The sequence below is a fragment of the Equus asinus genome, chromosome 6, assembly GCF_041296235.1.
Source record: "Equus asinus isolate D_3611 breed Donkey chromosome 6, EquAss-T2T_v2, whole genome shotgun sequence".
Taxonomy (NCBI): domain Eukaryota; kingdom Metazoa; phylum Chordata; class Mammalia; order Perissodactyla; family Equidae; genus Equus; species Equus asinus.
The window spans coordinates 69,641,738-69,654,601 of NC_091795.1; the positions used below are offsets into that span (position 1 = coordinate 69,641,738).

The window sequence follows — 12,864 nt, forward strand, 5'->3', positions numbered from 1 at the left end:
ACCCTAGGCCGCCAAAGCGGAACGTGCAAGCTTAACCACTTGGCCACATGGCCAGCCCCTAGGATTTTACATAAAGGAAAAAATCTGCCTTGATGGAAGGTCGTGTAACAGAGAACTAGGTGTTTTGGTTGGCCACAGGTTTTATATGAGCCCTTAATGAAACAGAGACATTAAAAACAACAACAAAAAGCCAATATATTCTTGGCAGTTAACATTTATTTCCTCCTTACTTATCAAGGATTCTTATTTTCTTTATACTCTTCTGAATTTTCCAAATTTTCTACAATGAGCATATGCTATTTTTATGAACAGAAAAAACTACTCTTAATATTTGAAAATATTTGAATGATTATCTACGGAAGTTGGAGCAGGCTATTCTGTATAGTTTTAGAGGCTAGAACTAGGAAAAATGGCTTGAAGTTGCAGAAGACAACTTTGGGCTCAGTCTCCAGCTCCCAGTGGAGTGAGCACCTATCCCTCGGAATGTCCATGTAGACGTTGGCTAAGTACAGAGGTGGCACAGCACGGCACAGGGGTCAAAGGCTCTGGGTCCGCCAAACTGCCTGGGTTCAAATCTTGACTGTGCCACTTCCTCCTCATATGACCTTAGAGAGCAACTCCATGATGTTTCCATCTATGAAAGGTGCATGGTGGTAACTGCACTTACCCATACATTTGCTAAGTACTAAACGGGTTTATAAACATTCTTAAAACAATAATCGATCTATGCTCAATAAATATGAGCTGTTATTATCTGTCAGGAGTGGTATGGAAAGGGTTTCTGCTTTGCTTGGGAAATTAGCCTAAATAATTAGTAAGGGTTCCCTTCAATTCCATGATCTTATTGTTCCAGGTGAGGACCACAGGTACTTATTACCCAAGCCTGATATCCTGAACAGAATCCTGATAATAACAAAATCACTGCAGGAGAGCTAAATATATTACAAAGGAGGAAGTCCCCAAAGGCTATGTGGAACCTCATGGGTTTCATTACCAATAATAGGAAGTAGGCCCAGCAGTGGCACTAGACATATAAACCAAACCCATGATTGGAAGTCCCAATGACTAGACAAAGGATAGGGCAGGCGTGAAATGGCCAGGAGAAGGCGGAGCCAGAGGAATTACAGAAAACAAAAGTCTGTGTTCATTCATTCATTTATTCATTCGTTCATTCAACAACTGTATTTACTGGGCACCTAGTACGTATGTACAAGCCACTGTGCTGGTTCTAGGCACAGAAAATCAGGTACAGTCCTTACCCTAGTGGACTTTACTGTCAGTGGCAAATTTATTTTAACCAAATAGTCACACCAGTAAATATAAAGTTAGAGCTGTGAAAGAGAAGTACCCAGGGCCATCTGGTAGAGATTTGCCCTGGTCACAGACGTCAGGGAAGACATCCCTGAGCAAGCCATGACAGAGCTGAGATTTGAAGAGAGGGTGGAAGTTACAAGACGAAGAGGGGGAAGAGCATTCTGGGCAAAAAGCAATTGGTGAGAGGCAGCATAGCAAGTAAAAGGAACTGAAAGAAGGACAGAGTGGCTGGATTGCAGGGAGCACGGCGAAGCAAGGTTTGAGATGAAGGTGGATAGGTGCGGGGCCTTGTGGTCATGTTAAGGAATAGTGTATCCCAAAACAATGGGAAGGCATTCAAGTATTTTAAACATTTTTAGGCGGGGTGGGGGAACATGAAGATCAGATGAAGAAATCACTCTGGATACACCGTGGAAGGCAGAGACAAAAATGGCTGCAGATAGGCCAGTGAGGAGGCTTTCACAGCAATCCAGGTAAGAGAAGACGGTAGCCTAGAGTAGGATAGCTGGAATGGAAGTAGGGAGAAGAGCATGGATTCCAGAGAGGATTAGAAGGCAAAACTGAATGTGAATGGTAAAGCAGAGGGAAGGGTGATGGAGACTCCAAGTGCTGGAGCGTTTAACCCTTCAGTGAGATAGAGAGCACTGAAGAGAGTTGAGGCAAAGATCAAGAGCTTGCTTTTGCGTGTGCTATATTCTAGATGCCTGTGAGGCTTCCAAGTGGAGATGATAAGTGTTAAGTTGGATATGTGGGCCTATTGCTCAGAGCAGCGATGTAGGCTGGGGAAACATTTTTGGCATCAATAAAATATAGAATAAGAAGAGAAGAGTGTCCAGGATTGAGCCTTGGGTATTTCAATATTTATTGACCTGGGAAGAATAGATAAGGCTGCAAAAGAGAGAGTAAATTAGCTGTCAGAGGAAACCATGAGAGTCCTGTGTCACTGAAGCCAAGAAAAGACAGTGTTTCCAGGAGGAGGGGTGGTCAACACTGTAGACTACTGCTGAGAGGTCAAGGAAGATGAACGACCTTAGCACAGACTGTTTGATTGGATTGATGGGGAAAGAGTGAACCTGACAGTGACCTGAGGACTGAGTGGGAGGTGAACAAACAGAGTCAAGTATAAACATTCTTCTAGAAGAAGAGAATGTGATAGTTTGAGGAGAATGTAGGGTTCGGTAAGACTCCCAACGGGAGTCTTAAGTATGCTTTAAAGCTGACAGGAAGAATCCAGTTGAGAGGAGGTTGCAAATGAAAGCATAATGAGAGAGCGTGCAGCAACATCTAGGGACAAGGGACTGAAAAGGATACATGGCCAGGAGACTTGCCTTTTGGCCAAGGAGATAAGGCAAGTAGAATTGCCTGGTCATAAGGTGGTCACAAATGGCAGGAACTCTGTTGATGTTATGACAATTCTGGTGGAGAGTGAAGCAGTAGGGGTCAAGGCTTCATGTTGCTCCCTGGTTTAGGGTTACAAGCAAAACATTTGTGAGATTTCGGTAAAGTATTACTGAAGAAATCCTAGCTCAGGTATCTCAGAGATTGAGTCCTTGCCCAAAACAGAAATAGTAGCAGCCCCTTTGGGTGGGAGTTCTCACAGATGGATCTCTCCTGAGCTGAAATCCGGATCAATCATTTTCTGAGGAAATGATATCAGGTATATTTCCTCATTCATGTCACAAGATTATTTCCCAGAAGCATAACACACTGCAAATGAGGAAACTGAGCTGCATACCTAGCCATGGCTCAACTCAACCAGAATGGAAGAATTTGGAGTTTGCATGGGTCCAACTTTTCAGTGTTTTCTAAAGTGTAGAATACCCGCATGGCATGAAGCCATCATCTGAGACACAGTGTCTTCAGAAACCCACTCCGAGGCCTTATGAAGTCACAGCAGAGAAGGAAATCCACTTTGTCTTGAGCATCTGCTTGGCGCCAGGCTCTGTGTCAGTCACCTTTGCAGACGTTATCTCACTTAATCCTCATAACACTCTGTGGCGTCAGGATCTGAGCTTCTACCCAAGACGAGAGAAATCTGCCTTGCTGAGAGCTCCAGCCTGGTTCTTTTACATCCCTGGTGGCCTTCACGTATGGCCCCAGGCGAGCCTGGCCTGCCAGGCCCATGATTGATAGGTGGTTGAATTTATGGCAGCATGTTCTCTGAGCATTTCCATACTTCCCCCAGTCAACCCAACTGCTGGGAAAGGTTTGTATTTTTATCTTGTCAACTTTCCTTTTTTCCATGTTGTGTTCCAGACAAATATTTGTGGTCATAGCTCAGTAAAACCAAAGTACATAAATGTCATTTGCTAATAAAAGAAAAACAAAACAGGAGGGAGGATTTTCTGAGTAGATACCAGATACCTAATAAATTATTTTTTAAGCCAATGACCCCAACCCCCACTGTCAAAACCCTTCTCATCTCTCAATTGACAGAACCAGAGCAAGCCACTGAGCAGAGCTTCTAGGAGGAGGTGAAATCTCCTCCAAGAAATAGGAGGTCAATCTCTTCCCCTCTCCATTTCTTAATGGTATGCTCAGTCTGTCTTTGGCACTAGGGAGCCTTAGGATCAACAGTTTCCTTGTCCCTTGTCACCCTACCATAATTGCAACAACTGCTAAGAGGACATATCATTATTCAGCTTTCATGTTCTGAGTTTCTATAAATTTTTCTCATTACCTTATTTTTCCCAGTTTTTTAATCAGGTGAAATAAATAGAATACCAAAGACTGATCACCAGATACACGAAAGCAGTCACTAAATGATTTGTTCCTAAGAAACAGCAGCTCCAATACCCAAGGATCTACTCCTTCACAGGGCGAATAAACGTGATGTGTCTATAACTCCAGAGCGCCCTGAGGATTGCCAACGTAAGTCAGAGATTCACAAGGCTGTTCCACTCCCATCTGAGAGGAATTCCCACTTCCTCCCCTCTCCAACATTTGTACTCCTGCCCCCTGGCCCCCACTCCCCACACCTCCTCCATGTAAAAGTGGGGGCAGCTCTCTTCCCATAAGTTTGCACCAGTCTAGCTCCAATTGAGTTCAGTGATGAATCAGTCAACAAAAATTTACTGAATACCAGCTACATGTAAGACTAGATTAAACCCCCTTTCACTACCTATCGTCTGCCTCGCTCATCAAGAATGAGAAACACAACACTTTGAAAACACACGCTATAGAAATGCTGAATAGTAATGATAACTCAAAAGAACACAACAGCCTAGGGAGAAAGCAGATTTTACTAAGGTGGATAAAATTACCCAAGGAGCACAACACATCTACTGAAGAAAGTGAGTCAGCATCCAACGCTTGTGCTATTTGTAAAAGTGGCGTTCTTTATTCAGCTTTTAAGTCACACCTGGCATTCGAAGCCTGTTTCTTAAACACAAGGTCCTTGAAAACCTTTCCTTTTTAATATACATGTGGCATTGTCTTATTCATTGGAATAACTTCAAATTATGGGCTCTTTCCCAAACAAGATCAAGTAGGGAAAAAAAAATGTTGATGTGAACATACTGTGTGTTCAATTCATTCATTCATTCCTTCAGCGAGCATGTATTGCATGTCTGCTACGCCTAAGGCATTATGCCAGGCACTGAGATACCAAGATGAATAAGACAGAGCCGTGCCCATGAGTTGTCGCAGTTTAGGAGGCACCCACACAAATTACAGCAATAAAGTGTTACAGGTGCCAAAACCGAAATCTGTCTAGTCACTACAGTAGGGGAACCAAAAGCCATTGCAGTGGGGTCTACCTGTGAAAAGTCATAAAAGACTTCACAAAAGAGATGAGAAAGGGTGACTTGGCGTGACGTTTCAGATTCACATCCAAGCATCACTTTTCTTACATTTTCTCATTAAGTAACTAATCTTTCTAGATACGAAAGAATTTGTTATTCCTGGCAGTAATGATAGACAGGCAGGCTTAGGAGTTGCAGCCTTGGCTTAGTCAATACATGTGAGACGCTTTCAGTTGAGGTTTGTGGTTTGTATATTCTTCTACAGAACAATCCACAATTACGATCCAACTTGTCCAGTTCTGACTGGCTAATCTACAAACAAAATAAAGAAACATTCTCAACCCATTCTGCAAAAATTTTCTGGCCCACTATCTACTACAGTTGTGCATCCTAGAGCTGTGACTTTACTATTTAAAAGATATCTGATGAAATTTCAACAAGCTCTGTAGTTTAGTTAAGAGTTTTGTATCAATGTTGGTGTCTTAGTTTTAAAAATTGTACTATGGTTATATAAATATTAAAATCGAGGAAGGTGGATGAGGGAATATACAGGAAATTTCTGTACTAGTCTCGCAACTTTTCGGTAAATTTAAGATTAGTTCAAAATAAATAAAATTAGTTCAAAATAAAAAGTAAATAACTACATGTGTATATAGATATGTGTGCATTATGTATATATTTACATTTTTTATGAGACCAGTTCTATTCAGTGTGTTCCACAAACTGTTTATTACCAATTAGACAAACTAAACATGGAAACTGAAAGCAAGCATTTAGAGACTTTTATAACAATTTAACATTTCCTCAATATTTAAGCATATGACCTTTTTCCTATTTTTATTGCACTTTTAAAAAGTATCAATCTGTATTCGTCAGAGTTCTCCATAGAAACAGAACCAAGAGGATGGGTGTGTTTGTGTACACATATAGAGAGAGAGATTTATTTCAGGGGAGCATTGCAGTCCAAAGGCAGTCTGCTGGCAGAATTCCTTCTTGCTCATGGGAATTCAGTCTTGTTCTACTAAGACCTTCAACTGACTGAATAAGGCCGGCCCACATTGTAGAGATAATCTGCTTTACTCAAAGTCTACTGATTTAAATGTTAATCTCATCCAAAAAAAACACCTTCACAGAAACATCCACAACAAAGTTTGACCAAATATCTGGGCGCTGTGGCCAAGCCAAATTAATATATAAAATTAACCATCATGTAGTCCATGACGGATTGGAAACGAAAAAAATAAATAAAAATAAAACACCCTTCACTGGAGATAGTTTAAGAAGCATTGTATCGGATAAGTTTTAATAGTCTACCAAATAGTTGCATTGATAAAAAAACATTCAGCCTATGAATGCTCATTTAATGTGGGAAGAGAGGAAAATACTGGGAACAGTGCCCTGGCTGGTATGAGGAAAGGAGGATAGAACCATTTTTTATTCTTACCAATGAGTCTAGGCCATTAAAATTCACCTTTGCCCATTGGATACAGTTGGTACTCCTCTAATCTAGAGGTTCTCAAACTTTCTCAATTCACAGCACCTTTGTGTCTCAGGAATGTTTTCACAGAGCCCATGGGCCAAAAGAAAAACCTAAAAGAAATACCATTTATACAGTAGTTAGGTCCCAGCAACTTAGCTGTTTGAAAAAAATAGTATACATAAATGACAACTGGGCACTGAACATCTTCTCAAGCCTTGGAACCTGTATAGACACCACCACCACCACACTGTTCCACACTGATTTTCACTTGGTACTTGCATTTTATAACAACCACTCAAGACCCAGCTTCTCAAAGATAAGATGCCTTAGGAAGGAATGGAGTGCAACCTAATGTTGAAACTGTGAACTATCTTGACCGAGTAGTTCACCTGGTGTCCAACAGATGTCAAGCCTCACACGTGTTCCTCGACATTGAACATATGCCGCGGTGCCCCTGTGAGTTTGCTGTGGTGCCCTGGGCACCAAGCACACAGTTCGGGACTCATGGGTCTCTTCTTTTCCCATTTTTGATTCTCTTCTCTCATTTGCAAAATAAAATCACCCACTTTAAGTGTCTAGCAACTACCTCTGTGAGGCCTGGGGTTAAGCAGAATGTAACATTTCCTGTCATGTTGTAACTCTGACCTTTCACTGCTGGCACTCGAGAAGCTGTGTGTTCCCTCCTCTGTTCTTTGTCTGCGGTGAAGGCTGTAGCAGACTGGAAGGCCCCCAATGGCCGGGCATCCCAAATATGCACCTCCAGGGAGCATAACAAAATCCTTCGCTCTGTTACATGTTTAAGTAAGAATAAAGTTTTTAACTATGTTGTTTTTCTATACAGACAATTAGATCAAGATTGAAAACAGTATAAAAATAGGAATAATTTGGTAACTTTTTCACTAATTTTTAACCATTCTTAATCACATCTTAATTTAATCCTGATTTTTCTGTTCAATTGTACTTATTTCACTCACCTTAAATTCCCGTCTTTGTAGTCAAAAGTCCCTCGGATCATGTAAGTGGCTCTGACAGCAGGACTTCAGGGCTTAAGCAGAGCTTAAAATCAAAACTTTTTTTCATCTGGGTCAATGCTTTCTCTTCATCATTATCATTGTCATCATTACAATATGAACTATTTATCCTGTTTGGCTGGTGTCAACAGTTGGAGAGAAGGCCTCCATCTATCTCCTGTGTCCAGCTTGTTCCTGGCTCATTTTCCATAAGCAGAGGAAAGAGGGTGGGAGAGAGACGCACATATCTCTTAAATCCCCTGCAAGATTGTCTCTTCCTAACGACGACAAAAAAGACTCTCTTTCTCTCTCTCTAACCTCCCTCCCTTTCTATGAAGATCTCCAAGCTTATTTTATCTACTGTTTCCTACCAGCTACATGCAGTTCACACAAACTGCCTCTGATATTAAGCTACTGTCTTGTAATGGAGATGATATTCCCTCTCCAGGGATAATTCCGAGCTCATCAGAACTTGTTTTTTAAAACCTCTTTTATAATAAATAGCACACAATTTTGGATAGTGGCACAGAGCGGTTTTGCCCTGCAGAACAGGTACCGGCTGCCAGACTGCAGATGAGCGGTGCCCTCCACCGCTGCTCCCATTTTCCCGGGCCTGATGTGGAACTTCCCCCTTCTTTCTTCCTGGAGCTCTTCTATAAGCCAGATGTCAACAAATATATTGGATTCTTTATACTTTAATCCATTTAATATTTTGAAAGTGTTGAAAGAGTTAGGCATATTAGTCATTCAACTACAGCTCCTTTCCGAATACCTTGGGGGGTTAGCAGGATACCTGTTTGGAGCAGGCATCCCAGAAGCCACCTCGCTGTGCTTAGAATCCAACTGGCACACAGCCTTCAGTGGGAAGGCTGATGGATGGCGTTCAGTAAAAATTAAAAGCCTAGGAAAAGTACAGGCCCCCAGGCCGGAACAAAGCAGCTGAATGATGGCTCCTTCTGCGTAGAGAGGTGGGAGTTTTTTCTTGCCCTGCTCCTGGGGATAAAAGTGAAGTCAAAACTTCTTGGCGACAGTGACTAATTCCTCATCTAGGACCTCCTGCTTTTGCAGAGCTAATTTCATGAGTGGTAAATGCAGGGTCTCTCAAAGTGACAGCTGATAGAGGGAGAAACAGACAAGAAGTACGACCGAATCTGTAACCATTACGGGCACCGTGCAACAGGAGGAAATTTTCAGAAGCAATGAGAGAGCAGCCCACGCCTACATCTCCCTCAGACACATTTTCTTCCTTCCTGACTCATCGGGTTTCTTTAGGAAAGCCTGGTGAGAAGGGATTAGGAAGCAGGCAAGGGAGCCAGCCTTTTCTGGCAGCATGGGGCATTTTGATTTCAGATTCTGCAAATCTTCGAGACGAGACTCCGTGTGCTAGCGTTCTAGGCTGGAGGCCAGCAGCAGTCCAGCTACAGATGAAGCGCATCAGATGGTTGGTGCTGTCAGCCAGAGACCCAAGGACTTTCCTGGGGCTGCACCTCTCCGGAAGTTTGAAGATGTGGGGACAGGTTTGCCTCCTGAAATGTGCAAATGTCACCAGCCGGGAGTGGCAGATGCCAAGAGGCGTCTGAAAACAGATCTCCATCTGGTAATGGGTTAGGCTTCCTGGGACATAGATTAGAATAGCTTGAAACAAAGTGACGGAAGCACAGCTTGGCTTTTCCCATATTGTAATGGTCTCTGGGTCATTTCCTGCCTTTGGAATTTGCTTCCTTTCCAGGTTCAACAAAACCCAGTAAATGACAAGAACGTGGTTGGGATTTTTCTTTGCCTCGGACCCAGCGGAGGGGCAGCTCTGCATCCGTGAATTTGCCTCTCTGGTGGTTGCATCCTCCCGTGCTCCAGTCTGCTCACACTGAGCTCGGTAGGGGGGAAGCCTTAAGAATGGAACAATAAATTAGGGAAGGGAGCCACCTCCAGTTGAGTCAGATGAATCCTCTTGTTCCTAGAAAACAAAAAGGGAAAGAATAGATTGGGGAAGGTGAAAATGATGCTTTACAGGGGGCGCTCTTCACTCAACACTCCATTCAGGGCTGTAGCCCCTTTGAAGGAAGAAGGCTGACACCAGCTCCGTATGTCCCCACCTCCGACCTCCTGGAGTCAGCCAGCAGGCGGGTTAGGTGCACAGGACAGTGACGTGTGCCACACAATAATGACCTGCTTTGTTTTATTTCACTAATATTTATTTCCCACAAAAACATTTAAGGCGGCAACAACTGTCTTCCCGGTAGCATTTTTATGCTCATTTTGAGTACTTTGAAGCTGATGTGGATCCTTCTTACAAGATCTCTCTGCAGCCCCCAGTATGCCCTGTACACCTCCTGTAGTTCTGCAGTGCAGAGACACCCCAGAGGCCGAGATGAACTCACTTACTCCAAGGGCTGCAGGAGCCAGTCAAAACTTAATGCAGAGGCTGCTGTCACTGCTGTTTCTCTAAGTCTGAATAAGTTTGTCTCTCTAGAGAGTGACCCATGGTCACAAGTTCCTTTTGTAAAGCCAGCTCATGTAGCCCTTGCTGTCAGGAGGAAGCTTGGGGAGTCTGTTCCCACATCCAGAGCCCATCTCTCTATCAACTGAGAGATCAGAGTCCACAGCTTTAAAGAAGGGATGTTTGTGCCCCAACCCTCAGTCTAAGTACAGCTAGCCTGGCAGCAAGTGCTCTGTCAATGCAAAGGAAGTGACAGCCGGTGATCAGCCTTTATCCTGGTGCCGCCTGATCCCCAGAAACAAAAACCAATACCCTTCCTCCCACTGCCACCGCAGAGCCTTGACAGGAGGCCAGGCTGTTACTGTGGCTCAGGAGTGAAGCAAACTAACCTTTCCGAATCGCACTGTCTCCTCCGGTTCCAACCACATTTAGGAAGTTCCACGGGAAGTAAGTCAGTAACTAGGGACAGAGCTGGCTCCAGAAATAGGCAGAGTCAGAAATACCTGCAGGGTTTGATTTTCAAAGCACTAAGAAGTCTGCCCAAGCACCCCACCTTTCCCTCGCAAGAGTACTCTGGCAGACCGAGGCTGATGTTCCCCTGTACGCATGTTAACTTGGGACTGCTAACTTCGTAAGCTGTTGCTTTTAAGCATCAGAAAGTCTGATTGCACGGGTCTGGCAGGGAGCCAGGAATCTGCATTTTTAACAAGCCCACCTGCAGATGCTGGTACAGGTGGTCTATGGCCCATATTTTGGAAAACTGTGCTGAAAAGAATTTTGAGTCATTGTCACGTTAGCATGAATTAACTGGTAATACAGGAGAAAGCATTGCACCTGGATTCTAGGCCAGACTTTGGCACCCTGTGTGACTGTGGACAAGACAACTTCATTCTCCAAGACTGAAGGCCTCGGGACCAGATGGTGACCTCTAAAAATTTAGCTGGGGGCTGCCTTCTAAATTATGGCCCAAAAGCCTGCAAAGTATAGGGGCTGGTCTGAAGAGTCAGAGCGGCAGGAGTTCTCTAGTATGCCCTGAATGCTCGCTGAAGTTCTGCCTGCAGAAAACTCCAGAAACCAAAGAGGACCCTCCTGGCCCAGGGCTGCAGTGGCAGTATCCAAAGTCTTGGGGTACAAGAACTGCAGCAGTAGATCCATCTCCTTTCTTTGCCCACAGTCACTTCCAAATAGGAAAAAGGGAAAGAGAGAAGAACAGATTTACTTAGTACTTTATATGCATTATCTTTTACATTCTCAACTAACCCTGGCATCATTAGTCTCATTTTGAAGAGGAGAGAATTGGGGATCAAAGAGATTGAATAACTTGCCCAAGTTCCCAAGGTCACATAGCTATTGAATGCTTGAGCTGAAATTTGAACTCCTGCCTGTCAAGGTCCAAGTTCCATGTTCTTTCCACAAAACTATTCATAACTGAAGGTTTTGCTGTGGCCATTCTGAAGCCCTAGATGTTTTGAGACCCTGAGAATACCCGCACCTCTCCCTGAGGTTCATGCACACCTGTTACCCACTCTAATTCGGAATCTCACCTCATTCTTGATCTTTACTGTGTCCCTAATCACCCACCAATTCCTCAGCTGTGCTCATTTCTTATCCCCGCCCCCCACAACTTCTTGACCTCCAGGAGTAAAATATCATGCTGCCACCTCTGCAAGGCCCAGGGGAACTTTTCTGTTCCACAATTACTCCAGTCACTGACTTTAAGACCAGTGGGTCCTAGAGAACCCAGGATATCACCAGAAGTTTCCATGGATTAAGAATCCTCAAATGCTTAAAGAGCATTTGTGTACTTACTGATCTGAGATTCCTCTCCATACCCTCCCCCGTCTTCCCCCCCTCATCTCTTGTCAAATCAAGGCAGAGATGCAGGAAACCTGGGTCATCCAGTGCCCTTAGATTAGGAGATGCCCCCTCAAACCTCAACTTCCTAGTATTTGTGATTATTCTGGGATGCTGGGCACCCCCTAGTGGGAGTAAGGGAGAGAGAAGACAGACTGTTTTGGTGCTGTTCTCAATAAACCATCCACCCCCAGCTTCCTGCCCCTCAGCCGCCTTCGCCTTCCAGTCCATCTCACTGTTCTTGGAATGATTCATTCTTCCCACGATGATTGGGCCTTTTGCCCCATAAAGTGCTCCCTGTCTTCACAGACATAATGAACTAAAATTAAGCAGAAGGCAACTCAGGCAGAACAGCAGGAAAAACTTCCTATGGCGAGAGTGCTTGAAACCCTGAAATCCCTTATAAGGCAAACAGAGTAAGACCTAACTGTACGGAGCAAAACAATAGAGAACATTTGGAAAGATATTGTTGGAAGTGAGGAGGATGAGGGAAAGGCTACTTTCCTCTTTTCAAGATATATGTTAATGCCCCCATCTGACACGCTCAGCCTGAATTCAAGACTTGTATTAATGCCCTGTGCTATCTTACCCCTTCTAAAGTTAAGAGAACACCCAGCATTTACCATTTTGGAATAAACAGATGAAGCCCCATCCAAGCAGAAGGGCAGCCCATCTGTGGACTGGGCGCTACATACCACTGTGGGACATTCTGAACATCTGTCATTATCACCCACTCTTTAAGGACCATGGCCGTTGTCCCCCATGACAGGGGATGAGCCCTATTACATTGTAATCAGTAAACCATTTCCTGAGTACCTACAACATACGAGACTCAGGTAGGCCCGATCTATGAATTTTTAAAATCTGCCCACATCTAGCATAGTCCTTCATCCCAAGAAGGGCTTTAATAAAACATAGAGCTAGCAGGTCTGAGTCCATGCACTAAGAATTCTTCTGGGCATATTCACAGTGCATATTTTAGCTAAATATCTGATCATTTGCTCACTGGGCAGGGGTCAGCCAGTC

The 12,864-nt window shown here is 43.8% G+C and overlaps 1 protein-coding gene across 2 annotated transcripts in view; it reads right to left on the reverse strand.

Annotated features, from left to right (window-relative positions):
• The window catches only part of TMEM178A (transmembrane protein 178A), a 235,876-nt gene that overhangs the window by 159,506 nt on the left and 63,506 nt on the right, over positions 1-12,864 (reverse strand). For both annotated transcript variants that reach the window (XM_070512208.1, XM_070512209.1), the window contains exon 2: positions 7,512-9,501. The gene's annotated coding sequence lies outside the window, so the exon portion shown is untranslated. The remainder of the gene's footprint in view (positions 1-7,511; positions 9,502-12,864) is intronic.